Raw genomic sequence first — 9714 nt, 5'->3', positions numbered from 1 at the left:
GAAAAATCTCCTCCGTGCCTCGTCTCCAGACGTTATTCTGTCCCCCCCCCCCGAGCAGCAGACCATCAGGGATGTGCTCTGCCTGTCAGCCTGGCGTTGCAAAACCTCCGCCGCACAGCCATGACATCCAGTAAACTTTTCCCCTTCGAGCAAATAAATAAACCTCGGAAAACTGGTCCCGGACCGCTTCCCCACGCCGCCCCCAGCCCACACATCGCCCCGCGCGGCCAGGGGATGGGAACTTGCGGAGGAGCTGCCGAGCTCAGCCCCAACCTCTCTCCGGGCTCCCGAACAAACAAACAGATCCCCTGTGCAAAACAAGCCGGGCTTTGAAATGCTTTCCGTTTCCATCCCGCTGTTTTGCTTACGCCGGGGAAGGATGTTTGAGGGCTGAGTCCCCGGGTGATGTCAAGCCATTATGTCAGGGGCTGGCCGGGGTTTTCGGCCCTGATGTTGCCCCTTTTCTCACGGAGCGCTCTGGGGAGCGGGGCTCTTGCTTTTCCCCTCCCTCCATGCAAGCCCGCGGCTCCCAGCCCAGCATTGGCTCCCTGGGAAGTGGTTCCCTTTCGGATGGGGTTCCCCAAGCACCTCAGCCCCCCCCCCGACGGGTGCTCAGCCACGAGCTCCTCACGCCTTTCCCAGGGGGTGCAGGTGGGCAGCAGTGGGGCTCCGCCGCCCGCGCCCCACGGCGCGCAGCTCGCCCGCCCCACGGAGCCCGGGAGCCTCTGGGCTGGCTGCGAGGCTGCTCCCCCTGACGTGTCGGCCATATGATGTTTTCTCGAGCCCTGGGATAAATAAACCTCCGAGCACACAGCCTCCCACGCAGGCGGCCAGCTCCCGCAGCCCGCGCTCAGCCGTGCCGTGCCGTGCCGTGCCGTGCCGTGCCCCTCGGTTCCCCGCTGCGGCCAAAGGTAAGAGGTTGGCTGTCCCCTGCTGCGGGCTTGGGGTGATGTGGGGTTGGGGTGATGCTGTGGGTTCGGCTCCCTCCTGGGCTCCTGCTGTGGATTTTTGGTCCATCGCTTTGCCAATCCCAAAGGTGTTCGGGCTCCAGAAGCCTTCTGCCCTCCTGCTCCGGCGAGGGCGGGTTGTGTCCAGCAGGCAGGGCGCACGGTGGTGGGCACGGTGGGACAGGCAGGACATGCTCCTGGTCCCGTCCTCAGCTCCACGTCACCCCATTCCTCCATTCCCCACCTGCACGGCGGCTGCCGAGCCCCAAAAGGCCTCCCCGAGCCCTGGGGATCGCTGAATTCCCGCAGCATGCACCGTGCTGCACAAGGTGCTGAGCTGCCAGGGCAGGGCGCTGCGTGGCATCCTTGCAGCACCCGCGGTGAACCCAAAACGTATCCCAAAGGCCGGCCAGGGGTGGTTGAGCTCCACGACAAGTTCAGCACCCATGCATCCTCACCCGCATCGCCCCGAGCCCCCCTCAGCCCCGCTGCAGCTCGCGTTAAGCGCCGCATCGAGCTCCTGCAGCCCCGGGGGAGCAAAACTCACCCAGCGCCGCCTGCGAGCGGCCAAACAGCCGGGCAGGATGAGGCCAGCGCTGGCTCAGCTCGGCTGGCCGCCGTGGCCCCTGGCTGGGCTGCGCTCCACGCCGGAGCTGTCAGCGGTGATGGATGGGGAGCTGCGGCAGCTCTGGGCCCGCTGGCTCCCCGAGGCAGGTGCCGCGCTCTCGCCGCCGCTCAGCCCTGCCTTTGCGCCTCGCAGCCGCCGGGCGCGGGACGAGCCGGGTCCCCGAGCCGCGCCGGGGCCATGGGGCCGTGCCGGGGCTGGTTCCTCGCCGTTCTGCTCATCCTGGCAGCCACCGGGGCCCGGAGCCAGGAGGAGGGTGAGTTTGGGCATCCCCGTGCGCGGTTGTGCCGAAGGGTTTTGGTGCTGTGCTGCCGTGGGGCACTTGTGCACCCCACAGAGGTGCAGGCTGTGTGTCTCCACGCTGCCCCCCCCCCCCCCCCCCCCAGCAGCGCCATGCGCCCTCCACGTGCTGGTGGCCCTGGATGTCACCGATTACCAGCAGTCCAACCTGCACCCCCACCTGGAGCGCATCCTGCGGGACCTGGCCGCCCTGGATCGCCTCACCTGCCGCCCGCTCGGACTCCGCATCGGCCTGCAGAGCGTCGGGCAGGGGGGGGACACGATTTTCCGGGGCGGGGACACGCTCTTCCAGGAGGGGGACACGCTCTTCCAGGAGCGGCTGCGGCAGCCCTGGGCGGACGTGCTGCGGCGCCTGGCGCGGGCGCACGCCTTCCAGCGCTCCTTCTTCAACCAGCCCGCCCTGCAGAGCTTCCTCGGCACCCTGGCACGCCAGAAGGAGGATGCCAAGGTAGGGAGCGAGCAGCTCCTGGGGAGGACGGGGGGGGAAATGGGGTGGTCGCGCTGCCGGGGGTGCTGCGGGCACCCGCCCCTCTCCTCGCCCAGGTGCTGCTGGTGCTGACGGACGGGCTGGATGACGATGTGCAGAAGATGAAGGAGGCGGCCACTGCAGCCTGGCTGCAAGGTGGGGCAGAGAGGGGCTGGAGAGGACCGGGGGACGCCACCCAGCGCGGCGTGCCACCCCTCAGCACCCCGTCCCTCTCCAGACCGGGCCGACCTGCTGCTGACCGTGGCCGTGAACAACGCCACGAGGCTGGGGGACCTGCAGCAGGTCGAGTTCGGGCGGCGCATGGGGAACGGGCAGCAGCTCGCCGTGGACATGCCCGAGGCTGGCGGGCACGTGGCGCAGGAGCTGGTGAGGATGGGTAGGGTGGGTGGCGGGGTCCCCGTGGGTGCTGCGGTCCCCGTGGGTGCTGCGCGGGGACGTCACCGCCTCCCCACAGCTGGCACTGGCGGAGAGGACGTGCTGCGGGATGTGTCCCTGCACCTGCGTGGGGCTGCCCGGCCCGCGGGGCCCCAGCGGCCCCGCGGGAGGCAAGGTAAAGCACCGGGGGACGCGGGAGGGGTGCCCAGCCCTGCAGGATGATGCTTTTCTGCTTCGACCTTTCCCATCCTTGGGGGGACGTTTCCCTGTGCAGGAGAGCGGCCCCATCCTTCCCATCCCAGCCGGGTGCTGGGAGCAGGGTGCACGGCTCTGCACTCCCAGCCCCGATCCCTTTCCCAGGGCCACGAGGAGCCCTGGGAGCCGGGATTAACTCGAGCCCTTGCCCCATCCGGTCCCAAGCCGCAGCTCCTCGCTCCTCTCCCCTTCCTCCCCCAGCTGGGAACGGAGCCCAGGCACGATGGCTCCCAGCCCGGGGTCCCTCCTGGAGCCGGGGGGGTCACGGCTGCTGCCCCCAGGGTCTCTCTTTCCTAGGGGGTGGCCGGCAGCAAGGGACGTGATGGAGACGAAGGCGAGCACGGGCACAGCGTGAGTTGGCCGTGGGACCCCCAGGGAGGGGGACAGGGTGGTCCTGGGGGCTCGGGGACACCGTCACCGTGTTGTGTGGCCGGGCACGCCGTGTTTTTGATGGTTTTTTCCCCTCCTGAGAGCAGGGGGAGCAGGGACCAGCAGGTCTCCGAGGCAGCCGGGGGATGCAGGGATGCCCAGGACAGTGTGGAGCGAAGGCGAGCATCCGGCACAGCCTGGCACAGCCCAGCACAGCCCGGCACAGCATGGCACAGCACGGCACGGCACGGCTCCAGCCCACGGTGCAGGTGCCTGCTGCTGCCCTCCTGCTCACCCTCATCTCCTTTAGGGCGCCGTGGGTCACCCCGGGGAGCAGGTACGTCCCCGCCTCGCTGCTTATCCTCCGGCACCAAGGGCACGGGGAGCTGGCAGCGGCGGGGAGGCCTCCAGGAGGATGGAGAGGGAAGGGCTGGGGCTGGGGAGGGGAGCGGGGGGTGGTCCCGGCAGGTGGAGGAGCAGGATGGCCCGTGGTGCTGCGGGAAGTGGGGCAAAGCCTGGCTGCTTGGTGCCGTGCCCTGCACCCCGTGCCGTTTCGCAGGGACCTCCTGGAGAAGCCGGCTACGACGGGGTGGACGGGGAGCAGGTGAGCTGAGCAGCGGGGATTTGTGCCCCCTCCTCTCCATCCCGGCACTGCCAAGCAGGACCGGGCAGGGGCTCAGCCTCCTCTCTCCTTCCCAGGGCGAAGCGGGGACCCCCGGGCACCCCGGAGAGAAGGGGACCCGCGGGAGGCAGGTGCGGTGCTGCTCCACTGAGCCTCGGGGAAGCACTGCCTCCTCCACCCTCCACCCGCACCCTAAATCCCTTCCTCTCACCTCCATCCAGGGACAGAAAGGCTCCCGGGGTGCCCGGGGGGAGAAGGGACCCCCAGGACCCCGCGGCGAGGTGGTGAGTGTGGGTTGGGGTCCCTTGGGGGCGTGTGGGTGCCGTGGGTGCTCGCTGACCCCCTCTCTTCCCCAGGGACCACCTGGGAGGAGCAGCCTCGAGCCCGGCACCCCGGGATGGAGAGGAGAGGGGGGTCCCCAGGTAAAGGCTGGAGGGGGCCGGGATGGTGCCTGGGGGTGCTGGGCAGCAGCCGGGGGGGGGGAGGGAAGCCAGTCCTTAGGACCATTGTGGGGACAGGAAGGATGGGGAGGACACCGGGTGCTCTGCGTCTCTCCCAGCGCCTCTGCTTTGCAGGGAGACCCCGGTCCAGACGGTCCCCAGGGGCCACCAGGGCCACCGGGCCCCCCGGCTCACCCGGTAGGTGCTGGTGATGGGGGGGGGGCACCGGGGGCCGTGCCGACACCATGGGTTGGGGACGTGGCCGGTGACGGTGCTTCCCTCCGCAGACCTCGTGCCAGAAAGGGCAGCCGGGAGCGCAGGTAGGGGGTCTGGTGGGGGGGTCCAGTTTGGGGTCTGCCCCCCCCCCCCCCCCCCCCAAGGGCCGGAGACACCCGGAGCCATCCCATCTCCTCGCAGGGCAAGAAGGGGAACCGCGGCAGCGCCGGGCGCGGGGGCGAGAAGGGGCACGGTGGCGCGCAGGTGAGGCCGGGGTGACCCCCCCCTGCCTCGTGCAGGTGCCCCCGCTGCCCCCCACTCTCCTTCTGCAGGGGGTGCCGGGGCCACGGGGGACAAAAGGTGTCAGCGGCCGCCCGGGGAGCAGAGGACTGCAGGTGCTGACCCCCTCCCCGTGCTGGGGGTCCCGCTGGGTGCCTGCTGGGTGCCCGCCTTGAGCCGCCTTTGCCTCTCGCCCAGGGTGCGCCCGGAGCCGAGGGTCCTGTGGGAGCAGCGGGGCCGGCCGGCCCCAAAGGGGAGAAGGTGAGCTGTAGGGTGGTGTGGGACATCGCAGCCCCCACGCCCCCAGCCTGCTGCCTCGCTGTCTTTTCTAGGGCCAGGAAGGAGCTGAGGGCAGGAAGGGGAGCGCGGGACCTCGGGGACCCAAAGGTGCCCTGGTAAGGCTGGGCAGGGTGCCCCTGCTGGGACAGGGCTGCTTGGTGCGGACAAGGCACCCCCAGCTCCTTGGGGGCCCTACGAGGGGGGATGCGAGGCTCTGGGAACACCGACGTTTGTGTAGGTCCTGCAAAAACCCCGCTTTGGGGTTCTTCTCCCCTCCTAGGGCGAGATTGGGTGCGACCGGCGAGGTGCCCCGGGGAGACAGGGTGCGAAGGTACCGGGGGGCAGCGCGCGGGGCAGAGCTGGAGCCGTGCCCGTGGGGCTGTCAGGATGGTGCTGTGCTCATTTTTTCCGCTCCCCCCAGGGTGTTCGGGGGCTGCCGGGCTTCCCGGGGGTGCAGGTGAGCGCGTGGGGCTGGGGAAGGGGGCTGGGGACCCGGCCAGTCCTCTGAGCCTCCCCTCCAGGGCGAACGGGGCGAGCGAGGAGCCCGCGGGGACAAGGGCAGGCGAGGGCTGCCTGGGCGCAGGGTGAGTAGGGCACAGCCCCCCCCGGCCCCCCCCCCCGGCTGTGCTGCCGGCTCACGGGGCCGAGTTTTCCAGGGAGAGCCTGGGAGCAGAGGAGAAGCCGGCAGCCACGGCAGCCTGGGACCACCGGGGGTGACGGTGACGCCCTGCAAATTCCCTTTTCCTCCCTTTTTTTGCCCATTTCAACCCTCCCCGATGGGGACACCCCCGGTGCTCGGGGACTTGTTGCTCCTGTGCCATCCCTTAGTGCCTTTTTCTCCTTGTGTTTCTCCTCTCCCGCTGCACCAGGGCCCCAAGGGCTCGCCGGGCGTCCCCCCCTCCACGGTAAGGGCTGGATGGGGACAGGACCCCAGCCCCAAGGGCTGTAGGAGCAGGGGCTAGCGGGGGGGGTCGGCGGCCACCGGGCTGCAGCAAGCTTTGGCTGGGGCTGACCTCGCTCCGTGCTCCCCTCCAGCTCTGCGAGCTCAAGGCTTTCATCCGCCAGCGCTGCGGTGAGCGGGGACGGCGGCGAGGGGACGGGGACGGGCTCGGGGGGTGGGTGGCAGAGGGGACAGGGGACAGGGGACGGGGGAGAGCCGAAGGAAGGTGCACAGGGGGTGGCCGTGCAGGCGTGGGACGCCACAGCAGGGCTTTTCCTCGAGCTGCCCCCGTCCCCTCGCAGCCTCCAGCTCGCCCTCCTGCCCGCTTTTCCCCACGGAGCTGGTGCTGGTGCTGGAGACCTCGTCCACGGTGCCGCCGCCTCTCTTCTCCCGCATGAAGGAGCTGCTGGCCCTGCTGCTGCGCGGCCTCCACGTCTCCCCGGCCGGCTGCCCGGCGGGGGCTCGAGTGGCCGTGCTGTCCTACGCGGCCTCCCCCACCTACCTGCTGCGTTTCGGGGAGGCGCAGAGCGGGGCGGCGCTGCTGGGGCGCCTCCGCCGCCTCTCGCCCACCCGCTCGTCCCAGCGGGGCCGCCTGGCCGCCGCCATGCGCTTCGTGGGGCACCACACGCTCAAGAGGGTCCGGCGGGCCGTGCTGGGCAGGAAGGTGGCCCTCTTCGTCACCAGCGGCCGGAGCCAGGCCCTGGAGGGCATCGGGGAGGTCGCCCTGCAGTACGAAGCGCTGGGCATCGTGCCGGTGGTGCTCACCTTCAGCCCGCTGCCCGAGGTGGCACGAGCTTTCCAGGTGAGGACCCGTTCCCGGAGCTGTGCGGCCGCCGGCCCCGTGCCCACCCCGGGCTCGTCTCTGCCTCCCCGCAGGTGAACAGCCTCTTCCAGGTGCTCCAGCTCTCCGCGGCACAGCCGGACGGGGACGCGGCGCTGCTGCAGCAAACCGTGCTGCCCTGCGCGCTTTGCTTCGGTAAGGCAACGGGGCTGGCTCGGCGCTGAGCACCACCAGCACCCCCCCCCCCGGCTCATCCTGCACCCCCCTGCTGCGCCCAGACCTCTGCCACCCCGAAAGCTGCACCGCAGCCGTGCCGCCCCGCAACCCGCTGCGCCTGGACGCGGACCTGGCCCTGGTGGTGGACAACGCGGCGCTGCCGGCGGAGAGCCTGGAGGCCGTCGGCGAGCTTTTTGGCAACCTCCTGGGGCGCCTGCAGCTGGCACAGCGCGGTGCCCGCATCGCCCTGGTGCTGACCGGCCCCACCGCCCCTCAAGAGGGCTTGGGGGAGGTCGATTTGGGGCTGCACATCCCCAGGGAGCAGCTCCGGGAGCGCCTCCGCCTCGCGCTGGTGCCCAGGGTGGCCGCGGCATCCCCCGGCGGCGCGGTGGCGTGGGCGCTCCGGCACGTCTTCCCGGGGGGCACCCGCGGCCGCCTCCGCGTCCTCTTCGTGGTGGGGACGGGGGACGAGGCGCTGTGGGACGGGGAGGCGAGGCAGGCGCTGGTCCCCTTCTCCCGGTGCAGGGATTTTGGTGTTTTGGTGCTGTCCCTGGGTCGGGATGGGACGGAGCGGCCGGAGGCGGCGGTGCCGGGGGCGCTGGCGGCGTGGCGGCACCACTCGCTGCGCCTGGGCTCGGTCCACGGCCCCGAGCTGGGGTACGCGGAGAGGACGGCGCTGGGCTTCCTCCGGAGCCTGTGGGGTGAGCGGTGCTGGGGGCTGGAGCATTGCAGGGTCCTGCCCCCGGCTGCTCTGGGTGGGGACGGGTTCCCAGGAGGCAGCTTGGAGCCCCAGACCCTCTTCCCTGCCCCTCCATCACTTCTCTGTTACCTCTTCTGCGTTGCAGCGGAGAGCAGCCAGCACCCCGGCACCCCAGGGTGCCCCCAGGTGCCGTCTCCCTCCGGTGCCAGCACCACTGAACCCTCCCCGGGGACCCCAGAGCAGTGAGTGAGCAGCACCGGGGCCACCCCCTGGGGGGCTGCACCTCCTCTCCCACCGCCCTCTCCACCCAGCACGTCCCGGGGGGGCTGGCACCGATCTCCCCTCCCAGGACCCCCGAGACCCCCTCCGCGCCCCCCGTCGAGCTGCCCACAGCATCCCCCAGCCCCGGGAAGGGCCGGAGGGCGGCGGCCGTGCCCGGGCTGTGCGCCCTGGACAAGGACCCCGGCACCGCCTGCGCCGACTTCTCGCTGCGGTGGTACCACCGGCGGGACACGGGGGCCTGCGAGCGCTTCTGGTACGGCGGCTGCGGGGGCAACGCCAACCGTTTCGGCACCGAGAGGGACTGCGTCCACACCTGCGTGGGCACCGGTAGGCGAGGGGGGCGTGGGTGGGCGTCCCCCCCCCTCCCCCCAGGAGGGCACCCATAGCTCGCTCGGCTGACGCTGTGCCCACCCTGGGCAGGTCCCCGTGGAGCCGGCGAGGGCAACGCGACGCGGGGTGAGGAGCGTTTTGGGGGGCTGTGAGCTGGGGGGGGTGCAGCCACGAGGTCCCTGCCGTGCACGGGGCAGGGCGCCGGCGGGGGGGGGTTTCCCTGCAGGAAGGGGATGAAGCCCCCCCCCCCCCCCGGGGGTCTCATCCCGCCTTGCAGCCGCCTGCCTGGAGGCGCGGGACGCGGGGCCGTGCCGCTCCTACTCGCCCAAGTGGTTCTTCGAGGAGCCCGGGCGCTGCTCGCTCTTCTGGTACGGGGGCTGCGGGGGCAGCCGCAACCGCTTCGAGAGCCGGGAGCAGTGCGAGGCCGTCTGCATGGCCCCGGGCACGGGGGGCACCCGGGACCCCCGCCCCGCCAACGCCACCGCCTGCGCCCCCGGCTGCTGACGCCCGCGTCGGGGTGCCCCAAAAACCATCCCCTGGAGCCGCTGCCTCCTCTCCTCGCCTCCCCCAGCCTCCGTGGGCTGGAAGGAGGAGGACTTTTGAGTTCTTGCACCTCGCTCTCGGCCGTGCCGAGTTGCTGACAGCTCCGGCACGGCGAGGGGGTGCTGAGCCGGCGGCGGGGGCGCTGAGCCCTTGCACAACTCCACGCACCCTCTGCCCGCTCCGTGTGGGAGCCGGTGCAAGGCTGAGGGGGGGGGTGGGGGGGTTAAAATAAAACCTCGCGGCACGTTTCACGCCTGCTGGTGCTGTGGGGCCGGGGAAAGGCGAGGGGATGAGGGTGGGCGCCCCGGAGCTGCGGGGAACCCTGGCCAGGCGCGCCGCGTCCCGGCCAGATGCAGCTGCAGCGTCCCGGGGGGGAGCTGCGGGGGCCGCAGCCAGGCGAGGGGGGAGGCAGCTGCGTCGCTGGCCGGCTGCCATCTCGGGGGGGGGGCCACAGCTCCCCGCTCCCCCCCGCCTCCCCGGGCTCCTTCCCCTGCTCCAGCCACGATTCGGCGGTCCCCGGGGTGGCTGGAGGGAGCGCAAAGCTCCTCTTTGGGATGTGGGGAGGGATGGGGGCATAAATGGAGGCACCCTGCTCTCCGTGGGGGCGGCAGGGAGGCAGTGGGACCCCCTGCTCTCCGTGGGGGTGGCAGGGACACCCCCCCCCCCCCCAGTGTAGCCCCACACCCAGGGCTCCATCCCAGCTCCTCCGCTCGCTCGGGCAGCACACG

This window comes from Cygnus atratus, chromosome 27 (genome assembly GCF_013377495.2).
Source record: "Cygnus atratus isolate AKBS03 ecotype Queensland, Australia chromosome 27, CAtr_DNAZoo_HiC_assembly, whole genome shotgun sequence".
NCBI lineage: Eukaryota > Metazoa > Chordata > Aves > Anseriformes > Anatidae > Cygnus > Cygnus atratus.
The sequence above is the reverse complement of the archived record's forward strand: the minus strand, read 5'-3'. Positions refer to the sequence as shown.